Raw genomic sequence first — 23,949 nt, 5'->3', positions numbered from 1 at the left:
TACTAAATATATGTATACTAAAGAACCATCATCTCATCAATTCCACTGAGTTAACACCTTGTTGTAGGTATCCTTCTTTCAAGTATACTTCTCCAGTTCTGACCCTCTATATTCCCATCCAATGATACAATTCAATACACCTAGACATTTAGATACTATCTCAAGTATTGTACTTAAAAAGAGAAAATAAAAACAGTCCCTATCTCCAAGACATTTACATTCTTCATTGGTATAAGGGAAAAGTAATATGCAAATGACCATTTTGACATTTGTTTTTATGGACTTTTAAAAAGTCTTTTGGAAAATTGAGATAAATAAGTTCTTTTATGTTGGACAAGGAATGCTCATGACAGTGTTGGTGCTTTTGCTATGGTATGACTATAGTGCTTTTTGGGCAGCCGATCACTCACACCACAATTTACACACCACATCACATATAAAGCAAATGCTATCTATGAAAATGTTAAAAATCAATTTCCTAGTATTCTTGCTATTTTACTGAATAAGACACATTTACAACTCATTGTTTTTAAGGCTTTTGATCAAACCAAAAACTTAGTGGATTGATTAACAACCTTTGAGTGGCAACAATTCTCTTCATTTACTGGTTGTTTTTCAATCTAATGTAGAACTGGAGAAGGTGGTGTGAGGGATGTAGAAGACCCTTACTCAAAATAACTACTCAGAGATCACTCAAAATAGAAAGCAGAAAGGTTTTTTATTAAAACCTCTGGAGGATGAGCTGTCCCATCACAAGATAAGAAAGACAAAGCTTGTGGTAGGAGGACTAAAGAAGTATTCAAGATACATAGCTTTTATACAAGAGATTATATCACAAGTAAGAGAGCATTGAGAAGGGGTGGGAGAGGCATCTATCTAATTGGTTGTTGCTATTCAGAGAGATTGGAATGGAAGGTTTCTGTTTCCCTGAAATCACCTCATTTCTAAGAAACAGAAAATCAGGCTTTCAGGCTTAATCAAGCAGATAGTGGCCCAGCTAATAGACTAAATATTGATAAATGTCAAATACTGATAAATGTCATCAGCTCAGGTTAAGTAAATATGTTTATAGCTGGCCAAGACATAAATAAATATGGGCCTGCACATATTATACAGGTCATAGGGGAAACACAGAAATAATGAAAATAAAATACAGAAAAATAATTCATACATTCCTGTAAGTTCTTCACCTTATCTTTCTATTCCACACAGTGGGGTATATATGCTTTTAAAGAGAAGCACCATAATATAGTTCAGTGATATCAAACTCAAAGAGAAATAGGGCCATGCAATTGTACCTAAGGATCCTTGTAGGTGCATATTAAAGTAGAAACCATTATTGACATTATATTTTTATTGCATTTTAATTTATTTTCTAAATATTTATTTAATTACATTTTAATCTGTTTCTGGGATATTGGGAATATTGTGAGTCACATGAAACCATTGAGCTGTGTTTGACACCTCTGTTATTAATGCAAATCTTCTTAAACTTTTTTTTAATTGTGACTTCTTTTTGCTTGAGAATTTTTTGCATGATTCCAGATATATAGATATATAAGACTGGCATACAAGCCAAACATTTGCTGTTAATAATTCATAATTTTTGTGACCTCCACATTCAGTTATATGACCTCATATAGGGTCATGACCCACAGTTTAAGTAACTTTGTCATAGTGGATAGAGATCTAACTTCAGAATTTGGAAGACTTGGGTTTAATACCAAAGTCACTTAAGTTTTCAGTATTCCAGATAGAACTAAAGACTAAGCAATCATTCTTCAGAAAAATTTTTATACATAAACACTCATGTATTATGTTATGGAAATGCTTATTTCCATATCTATATTTTAATTTCCATAAATTTAAAAAAAGATTAAGCAGTAGGCTAGTCAGTCAATAAGCATGTATTAAGAACTTGCAATGTTTCTAACTGCTGGAATACAAAGAAAGCCCCAAACACAAGATCAAATGGGGAGACAACATGCAAATAACTTTATTCTTCTCCTTTGTTTCTTCTCCCTCTCACAGATAAAGATCTGGGGGGGAAAAGCCACCTATTCATTTTCTTCAACTTTTTTACATCTTATATTTCAACTTTTGCTATTTGTCTTCCAATCCTATTCTTCCACTAAAACTGTTTTCATAAGTTATTAATGTTTTTTAAAACCGTTTAACCTTTTGGCCTTTTCTTGGTGCTGGTGATCTTCGACTTCTTTGACAATTTTGATGTTTTCATTAGCACCCTCCCCTTAGATTCTGTCTCTCTAAAGGCAGCCAGGTGGAGAAGTGCTGTATTTGAATCTGGAAGACTTCACATCTTTTTCCCTTTTTTTTTTTGGACGTAATTGACTTTTCCAGAGTCACACAGCTAGTAAGTGTCTGAGGTCAGACTTGAACTCAGGTTCTCCTAACTCCTGGGTTAGTGTTCCATCCACTCTGTCTGCCCTTAAAGGATCTCACTTCAAAATCCATCCTCACACACTTACTGACTGTGACAATTACTTAACTTCTGTCTGCCTCCATTTTTCACCTGTGAAATAAGTATAATGGAACGTGCTTCACAGGATAAATGCTAGCTACTTTTCCCTCATGATACTAGCCTGTCTCATTTCTCTTCCTACTGTCTTGGTTATTCTTTCTTACTCTCCTTTTCCATACTGAAGAGGATTATTCCAAATTTCTTCCCTGAGCCTCTTCCTTCTTTATATCCTGTCTTTTGGTGATTTTGTTGGCTCCCATGTGATCCATTTTCATTTCTATTGCAATGACTTCTGTCTAGACAGCCAATTCTTGGATCTCTTTTAGATTCCAGTCTTGAACTGCTAGTTGATTTTTAGATATTTCTACTTGGATGTTCCATAAGCACCTCAAAATAAACTCCATTCTGAGTGCTTCATATTTCTACCTAAACTTAATTTTACCTAAAAAATTACCTACCTAAAAATTACTTATTTATGTGTATATATATATATATATATATATATACACATACATACATACATACATGTATACACACACACACACACACACACACATATATATGATACTGTTCTGGTATCTAGGAACATGCTAGTATCTTAGTACAAATGGGGATAAAAATTAAAATAGCCTAAGCTCCCCAGGAAATTACATTCTTCTGTAGTCGAAGAAGAAATATGTATAAAAATAAATTTAATGAAAATTAAAAGGAAGCAGAGGAGACAGAGGGTATTAAATTTGTGTGGGGATCAACAAAAACTTAAGGAGAAGATAATATGTGTCTTGAAGGAAAATAAGGATTCTGAGAAGTGGGAGTGGGGAGAAAACATACTCCTGTTTAAGGAATGCATTCACATAGGAGGTGAAGCACTAACTACATTAGGGAGAAGGTAGCAAGGTGGTTTGTAGGGATGTAGTATTCTTGAAGGGGAGTAGTATAAAACAAAGGCTAGGAAAGTAGTTAGATTGTGGAATTCATCTAAAAGTACCTATTACTGTTGAAGGAATTGATCCTTCTATTCTTCCAGTCAACCAGATTTGCTGCTCTGGAGTAATCTTCAACTCTTTCTTAGCCTTCCATTCTCAACACTGCTTCCTCCCACTTCCCAATTTGATCAATCGCTGAGACTGTCGATTCTTTATCCACAACTTTAACATCCATTTATTCCACACACATGGCTATCCTGTTAGTTCAAAACCTTGCTAATTCCTTTCTGGACTACTATACTACATTCTCATTGCTTTTCTCTTTGCTTCTAGCTCTTCCCTCTCTATGCAATTTAGAAGGGAAGAGAACTCTGGAATAGCCAGTTGAGGTGTGTCAATTTGGAGTTAGGAGGACCTGAGTCCAAAGTTAGTCTTAGACACTAATTACCTATGTAATCCTAGGTAAGTTATTTTATCCCATTTGCCTCAGTTTTCTCATCTATCAAATAAACTGGAGAAAGAAATGGCAAACCACTTCAGAATCTTTGTGAAGAAAACCCCAAATGAGATCATGAAGAGTCAGACATGACTAATTGACTAAACAAAAAACAACAAACAACAACAACATTTCAATAGAACAGGCATAAACTGATGAGAGCCTTTACCAGGGTTGAAGAAGTGGTAGGAGAAGAGGGGTAATATGAGAGATGTCATAGAGGAAAACTGACAGGCCTGGGCAGCTGTTTGGATATTGGGGTGAGAGAGAGGAGATTTAGAAAACGGTTCATTGTAGGGTTCTCTAAAATGCCCCTTTCTTATCATTTCAATTATGATTTGATTTACTAACAGAAGAAAAAAAAGATGAGGTCACAGTTAAAAAGCAACACACTATTCAATAAGTAAGCTACATCTTGAGAAACCATTGCAGCAACAAACTAAAGATAAATGACATTAAGTAGTGATATTTTATTGCCTGACAATTTGCATATCATCACCCATAAAACTTTATGATGTGACTTTATTCTCTCCTTTTGGCTCCTGGTTTGCATCCATGACATTTTCCTTATATACTTCACCTATTTATAGAGTTGAAAGCATTTGTTCCTTCCACTTTGTTATTACATTTTTCTTGGCATAATTTCAAGCCACAGCTTGGGCAAAGACATATGCAAAATATTAATCTTTGTATTTAATCACCAAAGCAGATCCCTGCATTAATAATGTGAATCACAAACATTCTCTGAAAAACCAACACCTAGTTAAATAAATAGAATATCCCATTAAGCCTTCAGGTTTACTTAACTTTGTTTTAAATCCTGTGAAGTAGGATACATAGGTATTATTTCCAATTAGATTATGGTGGACCTGAAAGCCAGAAAGAATAGATGATTTATCAGAGGTCACACATCTAGGTAGTTGTTAAGATTCTTACAAGGTACCAAGACAGTGGAATTGATAGAGACAATAATTATCTAATTTAGCATGGTTCAGTATGATTGATCTGATCCCACAAGGAGATGTAATGGGCCAGAACTTGAAACAAGGTACTGAATGGAGTTGAGGAGACAATAGTTAAATCTGGTTTAGCATTGATTTAATCCTACAACAAATAATGGTTTCCTAGTGATATAATGATTGGTTTGTACTCAGTGTGTAGCATATAAGCAAGAACCTCTCAGGGCCAGACACAGAAGCTCACTCTTGGAGGCGGAGACAAATTCATTCCATCTTCCACCTTTGTGCTGGCTGGAGACATTCGGAGGGAGCTAGAGGCTGAAGCTGGCAGAGGCAAAGAAGTAGGCAGAAACCAAGGAGAGAGATATGTCTATAAGAAAGCTAACCAGGCCCAAGGAAGGAGACAGTACTTGGGAAGAGACAATAAAGGATTTGGACTTTAACTCCTGACTGCATTTGGGATTATTACACTGAACTGAAAGGAAGGTTGCTCCCAGAACCCCCCCAGGAAACTTGCTCCCAGAGAACATTACACTTTAGAGAAGAACATTACAGGCAGTTCCAGAGCTCAATTTTGAATCCAGGTCCTTTGACTCATAAACCAGTACTTTTTTTCACTAGATCACTAGATGAATGAACTCTCTGTTTCTCTATCTCTATCTCTGTCTGTGTCTGTCTCTTTCTTTCTCTCTCTCTCTTTTTTTCTTTCGATCTCTTTCTCTCATTATCTGTTTGTACAACAGTTTCTACCCCTTTGTGAGTAACTCACTTTTTTCAATAGCAGGTGCTGGTGTCAAGAAACCTTGGGTATTTAGAATCTCTTTACCTTTATCATATCCTTTGAGTCTTTGCCTAAAAAGCTATTTTGAAGAGCTATTTCTCAAATGGTCCATTAAAATTTTGGATAAGTGTATCTTCTTGATCAATATTCCTGATATTTCTTTTGTGTATTTCCATCATTCAAGTCATTCTTGACTTTGGTAATAAATTCATGGAGTGTATAAGATGGCCAGAAGGATTAGAACCCTTAATCTGAGGGCTTTATGAGTCTTTTTCAGGGTTAATAATCCATCTTTGATGTTTACCTGGCACTCACCTGTCACCTGTCACTCTACGAAGCTAGCAGTAGCCACACCCAGGTAAACTGTTTCAGCAATTGGGCCAAACCAGGTTGAGGGTAATTGATGGGCCTCAAACCCATTGGTGAATTAGGAGGTGTCTACCCCAAGCATGTGAAGACTTCCCCTGGCAGAACGGGCATATGAGAACAAATTGCTCCAATGGCCATGATGGTAGCTGAAACAGGCATTATGGAGTGCCTAGATCAGACATGAAAGACATTGAAGTCATCCATTTTATCCCGGCCTATTGGCCATTTTCTTGAATTTTGTCTTGCCACTGGACTCTGAAAGAGATAGACTAGAGACTGGAGAGTGAGACTGATGACCTTATGCAGCTCTGCCTCCCTTAAATCCAATTCACTCATGTGTCAAGATATCACCCCATGATGTCAATAATTTTTCATTCTCTATGAAAAATAACAATAAACAGCAACAGTAGGACATTTTAAAATTTTGTCAGGAATTGATGCCTGATTCATAATTTGTACATAATTTTCCCTGTCCTTTAATGACGATTAAGACAATATTTACCCTTTTCCAATTCTGTGGTACCTCTTTTTATTGTCAGAAAGTCTGCTGTTATCATAGGGACATTGGGTAGGAAGGTGGAATGATTTTGTGTTAGAGTTGGAAAGGAATTTAGAAACTATCAAATATTATTATCCTTCCTTTTTACAAATGAGGAAAATAAGGTCAAGAGGTAAATTATTAATTGAAAACATCTTAGCAACTTAAAGAATTTCCTATTTTAAAAGTAGGAAAATAAATATTTCTACTATGCTCCTTTCTTTCTTCATTTGTTTTTTCATTTAACAAGCATTTACTTTATTTTCCTTCTACCTCCTTCATCCCAATGAGGGGAGGAAGAAAAAGAAAATCCTTGAAACAAATAAATGTTTTAATGCAAAATCAATTCCCATATTAGCCTTGTCAAAAAATGTTTGCCTCATTCAACATTTTGAGCCCATCATCTTTTTCCAAAATATAATTCTGGTCTTTATTTGTTTGTTTGTTTGTTTTTATAACTTGGAGTAACATAAAGGAGACATTATTGGAGTTGGTAAAGGTAAGAGGAATTTTAACAAATTTGTCCACTCCTCTTAAAAGGAGGAGTTATTGTGGTTCTCCTTTTCACTATCATGGAACATCAATTTCTATTAAAGCTTGGGAGCTATCTAATGGGAAATCTGTTTAACCTAAAACTAATTCCTTTACAGAAGAGAATTAGAGTTAATCCTGAACTTGCCAGTAGAGGTGTTCTTAAAGAGAATAACCATTCATTTCTGTATTGCATATATATCCTGCATTATGACCTTGTTTTCCACATCAAATTCACAATTTCCTGAACTTCAGAAGCCATATAAACAAACCCATAATATTATGGTTGGTTAATGGTCATTAATCAACTTTGACTGTAAGAGCTCAAATGAAAAGGAAGCTGCTATCTTTCAATAAAGCAATTCCACTCTTAGATAACTCTAGTTATCAGTTTTTCCTGGCATCTATCTTTAATTCACTTCTTTGTACTTTTGCTCACTGCTTTTAGTCCAGTCCTATGGACTAACTGCATGTCAAAGATTTGAACACTACTATCATGTTCTACTTAGGTCTTCTCTTTTCCAGGCTATCCTTCAAATAGTCCACTATTCTAGTTCTCATCTTCTAGATATCTCTTGCTTATTAATATCCTTCTAAAAATCTGTCACCCAGAACTGAAAAAAGTTCAGTCTAATCAAGACTCAGTGAAGTGGGATTATTACTTCCCACTTCCTATTCACTATTGATTTCCTAATATAGGCTTATCTCATAAGTTTTCTTGCCTGCTTTATCACACTGGTGGCTCATTCAGGTTGTAGTCTAAGCAAAACAAAACAAAATAAAGCAATAAAACAAAACCGAGATCTTTTAAAGAGGAAGATCTGCTAGCCATATTTCTTCTATCTTATAATTAAGAAGTTTATGTGTAAAGCTTTATAGTTATCTTAGTTTTATTTCATTTTTTCAATTTGAACTAGCATTCCAGATCAGGGGTGGCAGACTATAGTTAAAGGGATAAGAATGATTTTTATATTTTAAAATGTACCTTATTTAAAATACTTCAATTCAATTCCATTTATTTAATTTAATTCAATATTTAAAAATGTGAAAACTAGTCAGCTCTCAGGAGTACAAAAATAGATAGAAGACCAGATTTGGCCTGCAGGTTATCAAGAAATATTTTGTTTCTTTTCCTTCTTTCTCTTCTTTCCTTCCTTCCTTCCTTCCTTCCTTCCTTCCTTCCTTCCTTCCTTCCTTCCTTCCTTCCTTCCTTCCTTCCTTCCTTCCTTCCTTCCTTCCTTCCTTCCTCCCTTCCTTCCTTCCTTCCTCACTTCCTCTTTTCTTCTTTCTTCCCTTTCTTCTTCCCCCTCTCCTCCCTCCCTTCCTTTCTTCCTTCTCCCTTTCTCCCTCCCATTCTTCCTCTCTCTCTCCCTTCCTTCCTTCCTCTTTTCTTCCTTTCTTCCTCCCTCTCTCTCTCCCTCCCTTCCTTCCTTACTTCCTTCTCCATTTCTTCCTCTCTCTCTCCCTCTCTCCCTCCCTTCCTTTCTCCCTCTCTTCCTCTCTCCCTTTCTCCCTTCCTTTCTCTCACTCTCTCCCTTCCTCCCTTCCTTCCTTCTTTTCTTACTTTGTAGCAATTGATGTAGCAATTCTTCCCAGTCTTGTGTCATCTGCACATTTGATACTGTATGTCCCTTTTTTTATGATACTGATAAAAATAGGAAATGGTTCAGGGTTCCATTGGATTTGGAATCAGGAAGACTCATCTTCTAGAATTCAAATCTAGCCTCAGGCATTTACTAGCTATGTGACCTTGGGAAAGTCACTTAAACTTATTTATCTCAGTTCCCTCATTTGTCAAATTAGCTGAATAAAGAAATGGCAAAGTACTCCAGTATCTTTGCCAAGAAAACCCCAAATGGAATCACAAAATGTCAGACATGACTGAAATAGCTGAGCATGGAATCACCAACCATCTCATGATGGTTTTGTGCCACAGTTCCTTTTTAATGTCCTGACCCAGTTTCCCTAATTGTCTAATTCAGTTACTCTGCCTCAGGTTATAACCATTTCCTCTTAATGTTAGGATAAAGGTCTTCTATCTTAGACCTTAGGCTATACTTTATTCCCTCTTAATGTTTGATGGGATAAAGGTCTTTAATCATTTTAGACATCATTGGAATATCAGGAGCCTCTCCAGTACCTCCCTCCATTGTGCCTGCCTCCATTATGTCATCCTCATCCTAAGTTCCTCTCCCCCAATTAGGTCATCCCCATCCAGGTACCTCCCCCATTATGTCATCGTTCTTGTAACCCTATAAAAGAATCTTGTACCGACATTCATGGCTGGATTCTTGGAGATGATAGTCTCATTCAGCCCTGGGACCAAACATGGATCCATTTGAGCCCAGTAAATCTTTCCCATTTAATAAATTAGTAAATACTCTCTAATCTCTATTTTGCTCAGTTTCTCTGGCATTACAATGGTAACTAATTTATTGTAGATACATAGGCAATATATTCCCTTTTCACTTCCTTTTCTGTTTAAAGACCTTTTGATGACATTTCCAAGACTCTAAACAGATGTTACAAGAAGTTCTTATTAGAAAACACACCTCTGTAGATCAGAGGACTTCTATTCCTATGTTTTAAGCCATAATTGAGAATTCCAAACTTTATTTTTCTGACCAAATGGCTTAAGTCACTTCATTTCATCTACAAGATTAGGCTAAGAATATGAGATATATAGATTAGTTGATTGGATAGTTGATTAATTTAAATACATAACTGGTTTTTGCATAAAAAAATCTAAATGGTTCTCCATTGAAGTTCTGTTTTTATTTATTTATTCATTCAACAGTCATTTATCAGACATTATTTAACTTGACATTGAAGACTTTTGGTAATCTTGCTCTGCCCTATTTACTAGCTTTACCTTTCATTCTTTTTTCCAAACAATAGCTGTTACCTAGCCAGACAAGTTTTGGTAGATACTTGGTAGTCCACACAGGACTGGAATTTCTTCTACCTACCCATTCCTTACATTCTACCCCAACCATTTGTATTCCCTTTTTTCTCTAATTTCAATCCACCTATTTTAAAATGGCTTCTTCATGAAATCCTTCCCCACAATACCATGACAAACATACATGTCTCCTATAAACATCAAATAATATTATATAGTATTATAATATATAATAAACATTATATAATATTTTATCATTATTATAATATTTATTTATACTTAAGTAATAATGTAAGACAGTTTATTAATAACATCTCATGTGTGTATAACCTTTGTCTCCAACTAGATTTGTTACTATTAATGTCATTATTGGAATTTTTTTTTTTTTTGGTATAGGCTTATGATCATTTGGCCTGTAGCTGGGGGCTTTAAATATTGACAAATAACTTAATATTTATATTTTTTCTTCATTTAGAGACCTCATATTTCAAAGAATAAAGCCAATACAGTGGACCTTGACATAAAACTGTGATCAAATCTAGTGGTTTTGTTTTGGACAAGTTCACTTTTTGGGAGTTATTTTGAGAAAGTATTTTCTATGGAGTTTCAATGAAGTAGCAGATATTATTTATATAGTGATTGAATTCTCTGTCCCTCCCCTGCTCCTTTTTTAATGAAAAAAAAAAAGTCACAGAAATTTCATGGTCTTTTTTTCTAACTACTATGAAACTACTATGAATTAAGAAAATGTAAAAGTAGTTACTCAAAGTTCATCTTTATTTTTTTAAATAAGGGCTGGGGGAGAACAGACTAGAACAGACTCTACTTTTCATTCAGCTACATGTAAGAAATAGCTCTAACGATATTAGAAGCAATACATATTGGAAGTCATTTCCCAAAGTACATAAATGGTGAATAGATATAAACAAGCAATTCTCAAAAAAAGAGCTATAATTGTTCACATCCACATGAAGGACTCTTCAAAACACCAATAATAAGAAAAATGCAAACCAACAATCCTGAGGTTTCACCTCACACACAGCAAATTGGCTAAGATGGTAAGCAATGTCAACATTCGATGTTGGAAGGATAGTAGAAGAATAGGCACACCTATACTGTTTGTGGATATATGAAATAATTCCACCATTTTAGAAAGCAATTTGGAGTTATGCCAATAAAGTAATTAAACTGTCTATCCCCTTTGAACCAGAGACTCCATTACTGGGCTATACTCCAAGGAAAAGAAGAAAGCCCCATATACTCTAAAAATATTTATACCAGCACTTTTTGTGATAGATAAGAATTTCAAAGAGACAATTAGGTGGCACAATAGAGCACTCAACTTGGAATCAGAAGATTCATTTTCATGAGTTCATATCTGACCTGAGACACTTATGAGTCTTGGTAAAGTCACTAACCTCTATTTGCCTCAGTTTCCTTAAGAAAAACTTCCAAAAGAAGTTGGAAAAGGTAATGACAACCCACTCCAAAATCTTTGCCAAGAAGACCTCAAATGGGCTCACAGATAGTTGGACATTACTGGAGTAACTAAACAACAATAAAAAAGAATTGGAAGTAAAATAGATGCTCATCAACTGAGGGAATTGCTAAACAAATTGTTCATGAATATATTAAAATATCATATTATAAGAAATGAAATGAGACGACAGAGAAAATAATAAAAAAGATTGCACTGTTGTAGAATGAGAAAAGCAGAGCCAAGAAAATATACCCAATCATTTTTTTGTTGACCCAGTAGTCTATCCACTATACCACATAGCTGTTCTATACACACCAATTACAATTTAAATGGAAAGAACAACTATACACACATACACATAGACAAATCAAAAGTAAATGTGACAAAATTATAATCAGGTAAGATTCAAAAAAAGATATGAAGCAACACTGCCAACCTACCCCTTCATTGAAATGGAAGATCCTCAGGTATTATCAGTGTACATATTTTGGACATTTTTTTTTAATGTGTCAATCAGTTATCCTGATTTTTTTTTTTCTCTTTAAAAATAACATTTCTCATGTGGGATAAATCTTTTTAAGGAGGAGAAAAAGGGATACTGGTATAACTATGGTGATATAAGAAAAAGAAAATATTAAAAAAAAACTTGTTTTAAAAAAGAGATATTGAAAAATATTTCCTAAAGAAAGTAGGATTTTAGCCAGGATTTCAAGGAAGCCCAGGAAGCTAGTAAATGATGAGAAGGGAGAGCATTTTGTTATGGGAGATAGCCAGAGAAAATGTCCATAGCCAGGATATTATAGTCTTTTTTCAGTTCTTAAACTATTACACTTTTTTTTTCTAGCAAATTGGTTTATTTTTAATGTACATTCCTTTATGAAATATTCTGGGAGAGAAAAATCAGAGCAAAAGGGAAAAATCATGGAAGAGATTAAAAAACAAGAAAAAAAAGAAGTGAACATAGCATGTGCTGATTTACATTCAGTCTCCTTAGTTCTTTTCTGGATGCAGATGGCATTTTCTTTTCAAAGTCTATTGGGATTGCTTTAGATCACAAGATACTGAGAAGAACCAAATCTGTTATAGTTGATTATTAAACATTTTTGGTGTTATTGTGTACAGTGTATTCCTGGTTCTGCTTTTTTGTTAAAACCTGACTAGTTAACTGCTTTTTCCTCCAGATAACTCTCTTCTCTCAGAGACTAATTTTGCCTTGTTTGTGAGACTACCTGTTGTTTGACTACTCCTTATCTATATCACATCCTTTAATGTGGGTGTGATATGGCTGATGTAGACACCAGATTATGGTAGGCACCAAATGTTGGGATAGGTACCTGTCATGTTAAGAATTCACAATGGCCATTCTTTTTGGTAAAGGGCAGATTTATTTAAGAGAAGAGGATACAGACAAAAGAAAAGGTACAAAAGACACCAGGAATAGTAAATATGAAATAGAGTGGGAAAGCATGGAAAGGGTAAGTTTTCTAGTGGGACTAGTCATTAACTAGAAAGGAAACATTTTATGAGGGTGGAACATGCCCTTAGCTGGCAAGCTAAATCCTGAAAGGGACTGAGCATCCCAAAAGAGTTAATTAGTTCTAAGGAGAAGTGGAGTCAGGAGAGATACCATGTGGCATGGGGGAGGGATAAGGGGAAAGACACCATGAGACAGAATGCCAGTGGTAGACTGACAAGAAAGCTGTCATGGTATGGGGCATAAACAGATTAATAGGGAAAAATTAACCTCAGGGACATGACTGGGATTTCTGACAGGACTTGGCAAGGTGAGACATGATCCTTACGAGGGTTGGCCTCAAAAATTTAACTTGGATTTCTGATCCATGTGAGACTGAGGCCTAAACTGATCTCTATTAGAGCCTTCTCTTTATCTTCCCCAGGGATCAATTTTATCAGTTCTTTAGTTTTACTCTGTCTGCCACACCCACTATTCAGGACCTTGTCTGGTATACTCCAAAGCTTTGTCCTGGGCCCTTTTCTCTTTCAACATGTTTTCTTTTGGCAAATCATCAACCCTTTGGCTTTCTTGCTATATAGTCTTTAATTGCCTTGTGGCAGCTAGATGGCACAATGGATTGTGAGGGATTGTAATCTCATTGCATGGGAAGTAAGGAAGAATTGAGTTAGAATCCTGCCTCAGACACTTAATATTTGTGAAACTCCAGGCAAATCATTTAACTTCCATTTCTATCCTTTTTCTCATCTATAAAATGCATATAATAACAGCGCCTATCTTCCAGGGTTGTTCTGAGGATTAAATAAGAAAATATTTGTAAAAAGTTTATAAACCTTAAAGTGCTATATAAATGTGAGATTTTCTTATTATCTATAAAATGGTGTAGATGATCTTTTGGTCTGATGATTCCAATTCTAGTGTTTCTTCAATTACAGATATTGTTCTTTGAAGGCAAAGTGATGACTTAAATTTCTTTTGTTTTTCACATATCCAGAATGGTTCTCTGCACATACTAAGTGCTTAATAAATACCTGGTATTTTTCACTTAAACTGAAAATGAATCCTAGATCTCTCATTAAGATGACTAACAATATTGTCTTAATAATGTTCTGATATCTTTCTGCTATCTTGACACAGGCACAGTATTTGTTCCAGAAGGAACAGAAATTAATATCTTTTAAAAATCTATGTTTTTGTTTTGAGCTTGTAGATAAGAGAATATAGACTTTGTCATTCAACGACTACTTATTAAGCACCTACTGTGGGAAAAATTAGTGACTTTCCTAAGATCAAACAGGTTAACAAGTGGCAGAGTTAGAATTTGAATCTAAATCTTCTGCAGAAGACTATGCTGTCTGCTTTCAAAAGGTCTGGTTTCTAGAGATACAAAGTTTAAAAACAATTTTTCTTTCTCTCTGACACCTGAGTTTGCAGGTGACAGAGTTTTTAAAGGATTTATTAAGTGGATGCTGATTCAGTTTTCACTCTGCCTTTATCCTCCTTCTGAAATGGACAGACACCAAACAGACAATTCTGACCAGATTATTCAATTTAAAGCATCATTTATTAGCCGGCCGGCGACTGACCCCCACTAGACAAGTTAGTAGAGATCATCCCCCGAACCTTTAGTGAGGTATACTTTTAAGCCCATTTCCCACATCTGGGTACAGCCTTGCGGTTACAAATTTTGGGAATCACTGACACAGTTTTCGTTTACAATGGGGAAGTGTCTGGATGAGAGTGAGCACACAACGGAACTTGTCGGCATGTTCTGAAATGATGTCTTGACTCTATTAGACAGACACTTCTTGGAAAGTCTAAGGTCTCATGAACTAGGGGATGGGGCCCAGTCTAAACATAACTCTTCCCTTAATTTAGTTTAAGCAACATTTTCCTATAAGCCTGAGGTTCCTTGACCCAGGGATGAGGGGGCCAGTTTTTTGTCCATTTCACTTTAAATATTTATTCTACGAGAGAAGAAAGAAAGAAAAGACTAGATGTTCATTTACTGATAGGCGAGCCACTGTGCATAGTCAGGAGCAGCTCTGGTATTAATGGCCTAGAGTGGAATTCTGGGGAAAGACAAGAATAGCCTTCCTCTATTGCAATATCCTAAACCTTAGCTTTGTGCAGTGCCTCTCCTTTCAAGCAGGTTAGTGGAGTGTGGATTTGTCTACACTGTAAATATTTGCCTGTGTGTGTGATAGAACTCCCGAGGTCTCTCAGCTCTTTCTTCAGTCTTCTCTATTGGAAAGAAAAGGAGCAAAATTCTCTGTTTCCACACCAGCCACAATTGGTGCTCTTCAGAGACTCATTTATTAGCCAATTATAGCATATATTAACCTACTACTTTCAACATAGTCTTTTAGTTTGTTTTGATATATTTTATTGGTATATTTTATTTTTATATTGCCCAGCTTTTCCTATGTATCTCTACTTTTATCTTCTCTGAGAGAAATCCCTTATAACATTTTTAAAGGAAGGAAAAATAGAAGTCAGAAGAAATTCTACCCAAACCAAACCAATTAATACTTTGAAAATCATTACATGCAATGTCCTCCACCCATAAATCTCCACATCTCTTCTTCCAATTTTTCAAAAGATCAGGAGAAGATATCTTTTCTTTTCTTTGGAGGCAAGCTTAATCTTTATAATTCCCTAATAGTCAATTTTAATTGTTTTGTGATTGTTGTTTCCTTACACAATTTTATCACTGTCTACATTTTCCCTAATTCTTCTTATTTTATTGTGCATTAGCTCATTTAAGTCTTTCCATGGTTCTCTGTATTTGTTATATTTATTATTTCCTAGAATACAGTAATATTTTATTTCATCTATGGACCATTATTTGCCTAGATATTCCTTAACTCGTAAGTGTCAATGTTAACACTATTTGCTACCATAAAAAGCACTATTATAAATATTTTACGGTATACAGAACCTTTTTTTTTTGTCACTGGCTTTCTTTGGGGTATATGTCTAACAGGGATATCATTGGATTAAAGAGTATTGACATTTTAGCCACTTTACTTGCATGCTTTTCAGAGTTTATCTTAATTTTATTCATAGGTACTATTCTATGGGCATCTTGGAACCTCACAATTTCAGAAGGTCAAGATTATAAGTCATTCAAAGTGTGTTGGAAAAAGGGCATAGTTGGTATTAAATAATCTACATTGTAAAGGCAATGGAAGAACAAAGGAAACAGTACTGGTTATGGAGTCTTGCTTTTTGCTCATGATCAACAGACCCATAAGCTCTTAAACTTTGAGTTCCAATCCTACTTATAATGTACTGGATAAATCATATCTTTTGAGGGTGAAGTTTATTATTGTGAAATGAAAAAGTAGTATTAAAAGACTATTAGAGTTCCTTTCAACCCTAGGTTTAATATTCTATGTATTGTAGGGAAAGGGAGTGAACCAGTCATATAACAACAGATATATAGCCTTAGATAATCTAATCCAACACTCAAATTATAAATGAGGAATCTGAAGATCAAGGATGTTAAGTAGCTGGCTTCAAAGCATACAGATAGACTCTAGTTTCACAAAACTAGGCACCATTTTGCATTGGTACCTTCAGACATTAAATGGATGAAAGGAAGATCTTTAACATTGGACAGATCATTTCTGGATGAATGGATGGAAATATGAACTAAGAATTACACAAGATAAAAAGTCATGAAAAGTATTCCATTGTACTGGTTAAGGGAAAACCTACATCTATAAAATCACTGATCCATCTAAGTACTAAGTACTACCCACTACATTTTTAAACAAGTATTTAGTTACTTTGTTGCTCTGTATGTTCTTTAAATCTGTCTCCATTAATATTATATCTCTTAGTGTGTAAGCTTTTCAGAGAGTGGGATTTACATAGTTGTATAGTGGGAGCTTAGCAAGGCACCATGAACTTCTTGCAATAAATATTTCTGTTGGTCTGTCCATCTGATAACGATGACATGATGATAACATATGTCTGTTGGCAACTAGTACATCATACCAGTGTATCAGATACAGATGGTGAGGAAAGGAATGGAAATTATTTGGGATGATTCAGCTTTTTGACATGTAACAGTATAGGAGAAACACCTGGATCTTTATGAAAAAGTGAAAGGGAAATGGTTTCCAGGAAGACAAAGCCATAACTTGCTCCACCTGTACTATCTGAGGCTGATTCTCAGGCTCCATCTGCTTAACTTGACCATGTGGAGCAGTGGATATCAGTGATGAGAGTCAAAATGGTAGCTCAGGTTTCAATATAATTCAAAGAACAGTAATAAACAACAAAGCTCTTGGATGTTTGGGATCAAGACAAGATATTTTTTTCCTTCTATGTTTCATTTTTTCTTTGAAGACCAATGTCTCCTGATCTGAATTGTTTAAAAAAAAAATAGGAACCTTTTTCTGAGGATACCTTCTCCCCTCCCCCCTGCAATTCCCCATTCTCTTGAACTTATGGAACAATTAACAAAACTCTTGGATGTTGCCTAGGAATGTCCTCTAATTGTCACTTAATTGTGCTTTCCTTTCAACTTACATTTTTCACGTGTATTCTGTGAACTTAGTTTAAAGATTTGTTCAACTCAAAGGTCCATTAAAAGGAAAAAACAAATAGACAATGGGATTGTTTCAAAGGATTTTCCTCAAATTCTGAATATAAGTAATTAATTACTCTAATATATTGGCCATCAAGAAAACAGAAATATCTTTTATAGCTTAATTGGTACTAAAATCAACTAATTTCTAGTCTCTCTCAATGCAAGAGATAGTTATGCATCCTATAATGAGGAAAAGGATTCTTTGCTCTGAATCTATGTTGATTTTTACTTTTTACAAGAAGACTGGGGTATTACAAATAATTAACTCTCCAAAAGCTTAGTAGCTGATCTTATTTTGTGGATTCATCCTGAAAGTTTATATGATATGGTTAAAATAGGTTTTACTTATAAATGCAGTATCTTGTGGAACATTGGAATTCTCTGATAAAACTCTTTATTTTTATTTTTTTTTCTTGAAAATGAAGTAGAACTATGTAGGCAGTTGGATGGCACAACAAATAGACCACTGAGCCTAGTCAGGAAGACCTGAGTTCAAGTCTGGCCTCAGGTATACTAACTTTGTGACCTTGGGCAAATCAATTACTATATGCCTCAATTTCCTCATTTGTAAAAAGGAGATAGTAGCTAGCTCCCAGGGTTGTTGTAAGGATCAAACAAGCTAATATTTGTAAAGCACTTCACAAATCTTAAAATACTATATAAGTGCTAGTTTTGCTATTATTATTATTATTTAGAAAATGTTATCTCCAATCCTAATATTATATCCTAGAATACAGTCTCTTGAGGACCTTTAGTTTCCTTTTATAGGAGCAGATTAGTCAGTAGTTTCATCTTTGTATTGAAATACTTACATAGCTATTCAGAGATGAAAAAAAACAAAAGACAAACATTATGTTTGTTCCCTTTCTTTTTGGTTTTGGTCAAATGAACCTAAGCATAGTGTCCCTTTTATGTACTTGATGGCAGATTTGCAGTCATGAGTAAAAATTCTACATATTGAAAAAGTGTTGAAATATTTATGAATAAATGAAGTAGCTTTATCAATGACATAACATATGCATTGAATTGGTGAAGAAAGTTTTATTAAAAGTCCAAGAGTCAGTTTCTGAACTTATGAATCTTGTCATTAAAGATCAAAATAGATTTGAACTATCCCAATTATATGAAACTTGTTCTGTAGGGATCATGGAATAGAATTAGGAGATACAGATTTGCTATCCAATTATGGCATTCACTGTTTGAAAATAGGGAAGCCATATAATCTCACCTTAGCTTCTTTATATGTAAAATAGAGCTAATTCCATAAATCATAGAACTCTTGTCTCTCAGTCAGGCTATAAATGTTTATTAAGTTCTCACTAAGTGCTGAGCATTAATGCTTAGCATCAATCAATCAATTAAATTATTTGTTCATCATTTATTTATTATATTATATATGTTATATATAGTATATTATTATAATTAATTAGATTGTATCCAGGGATACAGAGAAAGGTAAAAGAGAATCCCTACCCTCACACAGCTCAGGCAAATGGGGAAGATAACCTGTAAGCAACCATGTAAACAAGTCTCTTATAAAGGACAATTGAAGATAATAACCACTAGCACTAGATAGCACTATTAATAAAGATGATAGGGAGAGGCTTCCTGTAAAGATAGGATTTTATCTAGGTTTTGAGTGAAGGTAAGGAAGCCAGGATATAGATATAAGTAAGAACAATATTTCAGGCATGCGGGGGGATTGCTACATCAAGGGGGATAATGTATGTAGATTGCTTTGCAAGCCTTAAAGATTTATGTAAATGTCAGTTACAATTTTTATTGTTAATAACAATAATAATACAATAGAGGTAGGAATTAGATTTGTGCTTTCATTGATATAAGGAACTCTGAAATGAAGAAATTCCTTCAACAAATGAAAGTACACCCTTAGAGAGTTGCCAAGATCCCTGAGAGGTTAAGTGGTTTGACTACAAATTTGTCCAAGCAGTCAAGAAAGGCTTGAACTCTTCTTGGTTCTGAGACTAGCTTTCTATCCTTTATAGAATGGATGTTTTTTCTATGATATTTATAAAATGAGCTATTTTAAAAACAATCTATCCCATACACAGAATTGAAGAGTTATAGAATTGAATGTTGGGATGTCTTCATCTCTACTATTTGGAACTTAAGGATTTATCAAGCAACTTTTACTCTTTTTCTTCTGTTCAAATTTCCACTTTATTCTCTACTTATTTTTCTTTTGAGCATTTTCTTTGGTATTCACACAAACTCTAAGGAATAATATCAATTAAGGGTAAATACTGAATTAGCCTGACTAAATAGCCTTGCCTCTTCTCTTGTCCATCTTCTTCCCTGCCTTTTTCATTGATAGAAACAAATCTTCACTATTGTGTTTTTACTGGATTGGTATAAAGGAGATCATAGTCTTACCAATAAGAGGAATCAAGATGCAGGAAAACTATCCCAGTTGTTTTCAGGTTGCTGAAGAGATTTTCTGAATCTTCTTTTTTCCAATTAGTCATATAAAAGTTTAGCTGAAAGTGGAGACATCAGTGATCAGCTCTTGGCTTGCTCCTAGACAGGCAGAATGAGAATTGAACCCCAAACATATGTATGTTATTAGAATTTAAGTTTCTCAAGAGTCACATGAGTTTTAGAGTCGAGTTGAGGTTCTTGACTCAAAGTCCTCTCAGAAAAGCCCTAGAGGGTAGAGAAATGTAAAATGCCACAGATCTATCATTTTATTAAAAAAAAATCCTCAAAAAAAAACTATTGACCAATTTGCCAACAGATCATGATGCATTGGGGAGAAATCAATATGGAGAATTTTTCTAAAAAGATGTTTATTGGACAAACGTCTTTATAGTAAAGAATCATGAGGATACTGGGAGCCAGGTACATCACTGAATATTTTAAATAAAAATGGGATTTCCTAAACATTGGCAATGGTTTTCTTTGTAAATAGATTTAACCTTTGCCCTTCTGTCATCTTGCATTTTTATACAGGAAATTAGTTTTCTTTATCCTCTTGGTGTTTGGAAAAGAGAAAAAGTTGAAAAACTCTCAGGGATTTCAAAAAGCCTTCACATAAACTTTAAAATTAAACAGATGTTAGATGATCACCATTAAATCAGAGCTCTGGGATCCTATGGTCATAAACTATATGTGATGTTCTGAAGCAAGAGATGAAATGGATTTCCTCCCCCCTCTCCCCCCATTACCAGAGGTCTCACAGATCAAAAAAAAATTTCAGGATTAAGCTGAATTCTTGGGCTCTATAAAAATCTGAAGACAGCCCAAACGTAAACTGCTTTTGAGGGAGTTGGAGACACCATCTTGGAGACAAGGTCATTTTGATTGATCTAATTTACTGAAACATTCTTCTTTCTTCTCTTTAACAACAAATTAATTGATGAGTAATTGTTAAGCACTTGCTAGATCCCAGGTATTGTGCTAGGAACTGAGGATGATACAAGGAGAAATATAAAAGAATTTGCCCTTCTTTTACCTTCTTAAAGGTGAATTGCCATAATTTGCTGTAAACTGAGTATGTCAGAGGTTATACCTCAAACATTTGTAAAACATTTGCCAAATAGAAAATCACATTCCTATTTTGTTTTATGGGATTATTAGCAGCTTATATATTTACAGCTGGAAAGGACCTTAAGGTTCAAAAGGTTTGGCCACAGAACAAGGAAAACAGAGATCAGTCTCTTAGTGGGCAGTTTTCCCTTGCAGTATCTTCTTAATATCAAGTTCACCACCACCACCATTACTATGACAGTAACTACCAAATCATGAATAAATAAAACGTCACAACCAGCAACGAACTATAAGCAAGTAACATTTTCATATGTAAATGTTGGCTTGTAAAATGCTTTATATATATTCATGTATTTATATATGTACATATACATGTGTGTATATGTATGTGAATACACATGCACATTTACATAGTCTCATTTGATCTAAGGGACCTCTCAAAACTTGAAGGCAGAGTATCTAGAGTTTCTCTGACACTGATATTTCAGGAAAGCTTTGTGAGAAACAACATGAGCAAAGTAGAGGAGAATACTATCACATACAAAGAGACAACCTCAATTGGGAACAACTGCTGAAAGAGAATCCTTTAGAGTTGGTTAGAGGGTAGGGCTTCTCTTGTGTTGTTTCTGAAAGTTCATATCATTTAATGATGAGTTTTATTTATAAATGTAGTGTTTCTTAAAATTAGTTTCTTTGTAAATATTCTTTATTGAGCACCTGCTAGAGAAACTGTATCAAGTACCCATGATTTCATAGTGGTGAGAATCAGCAAGAGAATTGGGATTTATTCCTATAACTCCTTTCATCTCCTAGCCAAACAGCTTATTTTCCTTTTCTGTTTTTTTTTTTTCTGTCAAAGTAGTGAGGTGTACAGACTTATTTTTCCTTCTCCCTTTATTTCCATCTTTTTTTTAAAAAAAACTTTTTATCTTCAAAACACATGCATATATAGTTTTCAACATTCACTATTGCAAATCCTTGTGAACAAATATTTTTCTCCCTCTTTTCTCCCCGCCCTCTCCTCTAGATAGCAATCTTCAAAAATATCAGATCAAAAAGGGAAAAAATGAGAAAGAAAAAATGCAAATAAACAACAATAAAAAATGTGAAAATACTATGTTATAATCCACATTCAGTTCTCATAGTCCTCTCTCTGGTGTAGATGGCTCTCTTTGTCACAAGACCATTGGAACTGGCCTGAATCATCTCACTGTTAAAAAGAGCCATGTCCATCAGATTTGATCATTGTATAATCTTGTTGCTGTGCTAAATGTTCTCTTGGTTCTACTCACTTCACTTAGCATAGTTCATGTATCAGTTCTCCCTAGGCCTCTCTGAAATCATCCTTCTGATCATTTCTTATACAACAATAATATTCCATAACATTCATATATCATAACTTATTCAGCCATTCTCCAACTGATGGGCATCCACCCAGTTTCCAATTCTTTGCTACTACAAAAAGGACTGCTACAAACATTTTTGCACATGTGGGCCCTTTTCCCTTTTTTATGATCTGTTTGGGATACAGGTCTAGTAGAAATAATGCTGGATCAAAGGGTATGCACAGTTTGATAGCCCCTTAGGTACAGTTCCAAATTATTCTCCAGAATGATTGGATCAGTTCACAAGTCCACCAACAATGTATTAGGGTCCCAATTTTTCCACATCCCCTCCAACATTCATCATAATCTTTTCCTATCATCTTAGCCAATCTGTTTATCTCTTTAAATTTAGATTTATTTACCTATCATAAAAATGCTTTCAGTCAGTAAAAATTCTAAGCATTATAAACTATTTAGTTTAATATTCATGTGTTTAGATGAAGAGAAAAGAGAAATTATTCCATCTTCTAGAGATGTAAGGAATTGGGCATGGTGGTATAGCAAAATAGGAGCAGGATCAGGACCCCCTTTATATTTTCTTTCTGTTGATTAGCCCTAATTTATCTGCCTTGTTTGTACATAATTGTTTCTCTCATTATATTGTGACTTCTTTGAGAGCATAGACTGTCCTTTTCCTTACTTTTTGTCTTCAGTGCTTGGCATAGTGCCTGGCATAATAGGTGATTAATAAATATTTGACATATTTGGACTTGACACGTTTAGACTGTTACAAGACTGGCAAAAGAATAAAAATTTCAGGTAAGCCAAAATGATAATAAGTCTAGCTACAAGAAAGAACAAAAAAGTCCTGCTCCCATTTTGCTTTACTAGTTTTACCCTCATGTCCAATTGTTTCCACCTCCAGTCCAAATATTCCTTCTCTCCAAAATTTTTTATCTATTTTCTCTCATTTAAATCCATTTCACTTACAAATCAAGACATCACCCTCCTGATGTCATTGGTCTACTTTGAGAACAAAGGATGAACAGTAACATCTATCACTATCACTATCTCTATGTATCTGTATCTATCATTATCTTTTTCAATATCTAGATATTTATTGCCCCCCTCTCTCTGTCTCTGTCTCAAGAGCTGTCTCTCTTTCTCTTTCTTCTTCCCCTTCTCCTGTCTTTCTCTGTTTCTGTCTCTGTCTCTTTTTCTTTCTCTCTGTCTCCTTCTTTCAAAAGGTAATCATTTGGTCTTGTAGTTCAGGAGTAGGGGAGGAAGGTAGGTTTCTGAAGGGTAATGACTTTTTATTCAAAACTTACCCATGTAAAAATAGGAGGAACAAGTTGTCCAGTTATGCTCAAATATTCTCTGGGTCAGTAGATGATAACTTATTCTTGTCTCACTAATGGTTAGATAATTAGAACGTGTATTGAACACTTACTGTGTGCTAGACATTCTTGCACAGTGTTGACAATAACAACAAAACCCCCAAGAAAATAAGATGATAACCTAGTCTCAAGAAACTCAGATTGTCATAAGGAAATACAAAACATAAAACAGAGCTGGA

This window comes from Sminthopsis crassicaudata, chromosome 1 (genome assembly GCF_048593235.1).
Source record: "Sminthopsis crassicaudata isolate SCR6 chromosome 1, ASM4859323v1, whole genome shotgun sequence".
Taxonomy (NCBI): domain Eukaryota; kingdom Metazoa; phylum Chordata; class Mammalia; order Dasyuromorphia; family Dasyuridae; genus Sminthopsis; species Sminthopsis crassicaudata.
Note: the sequence above shows the minus strand (reverse complement) of the source record.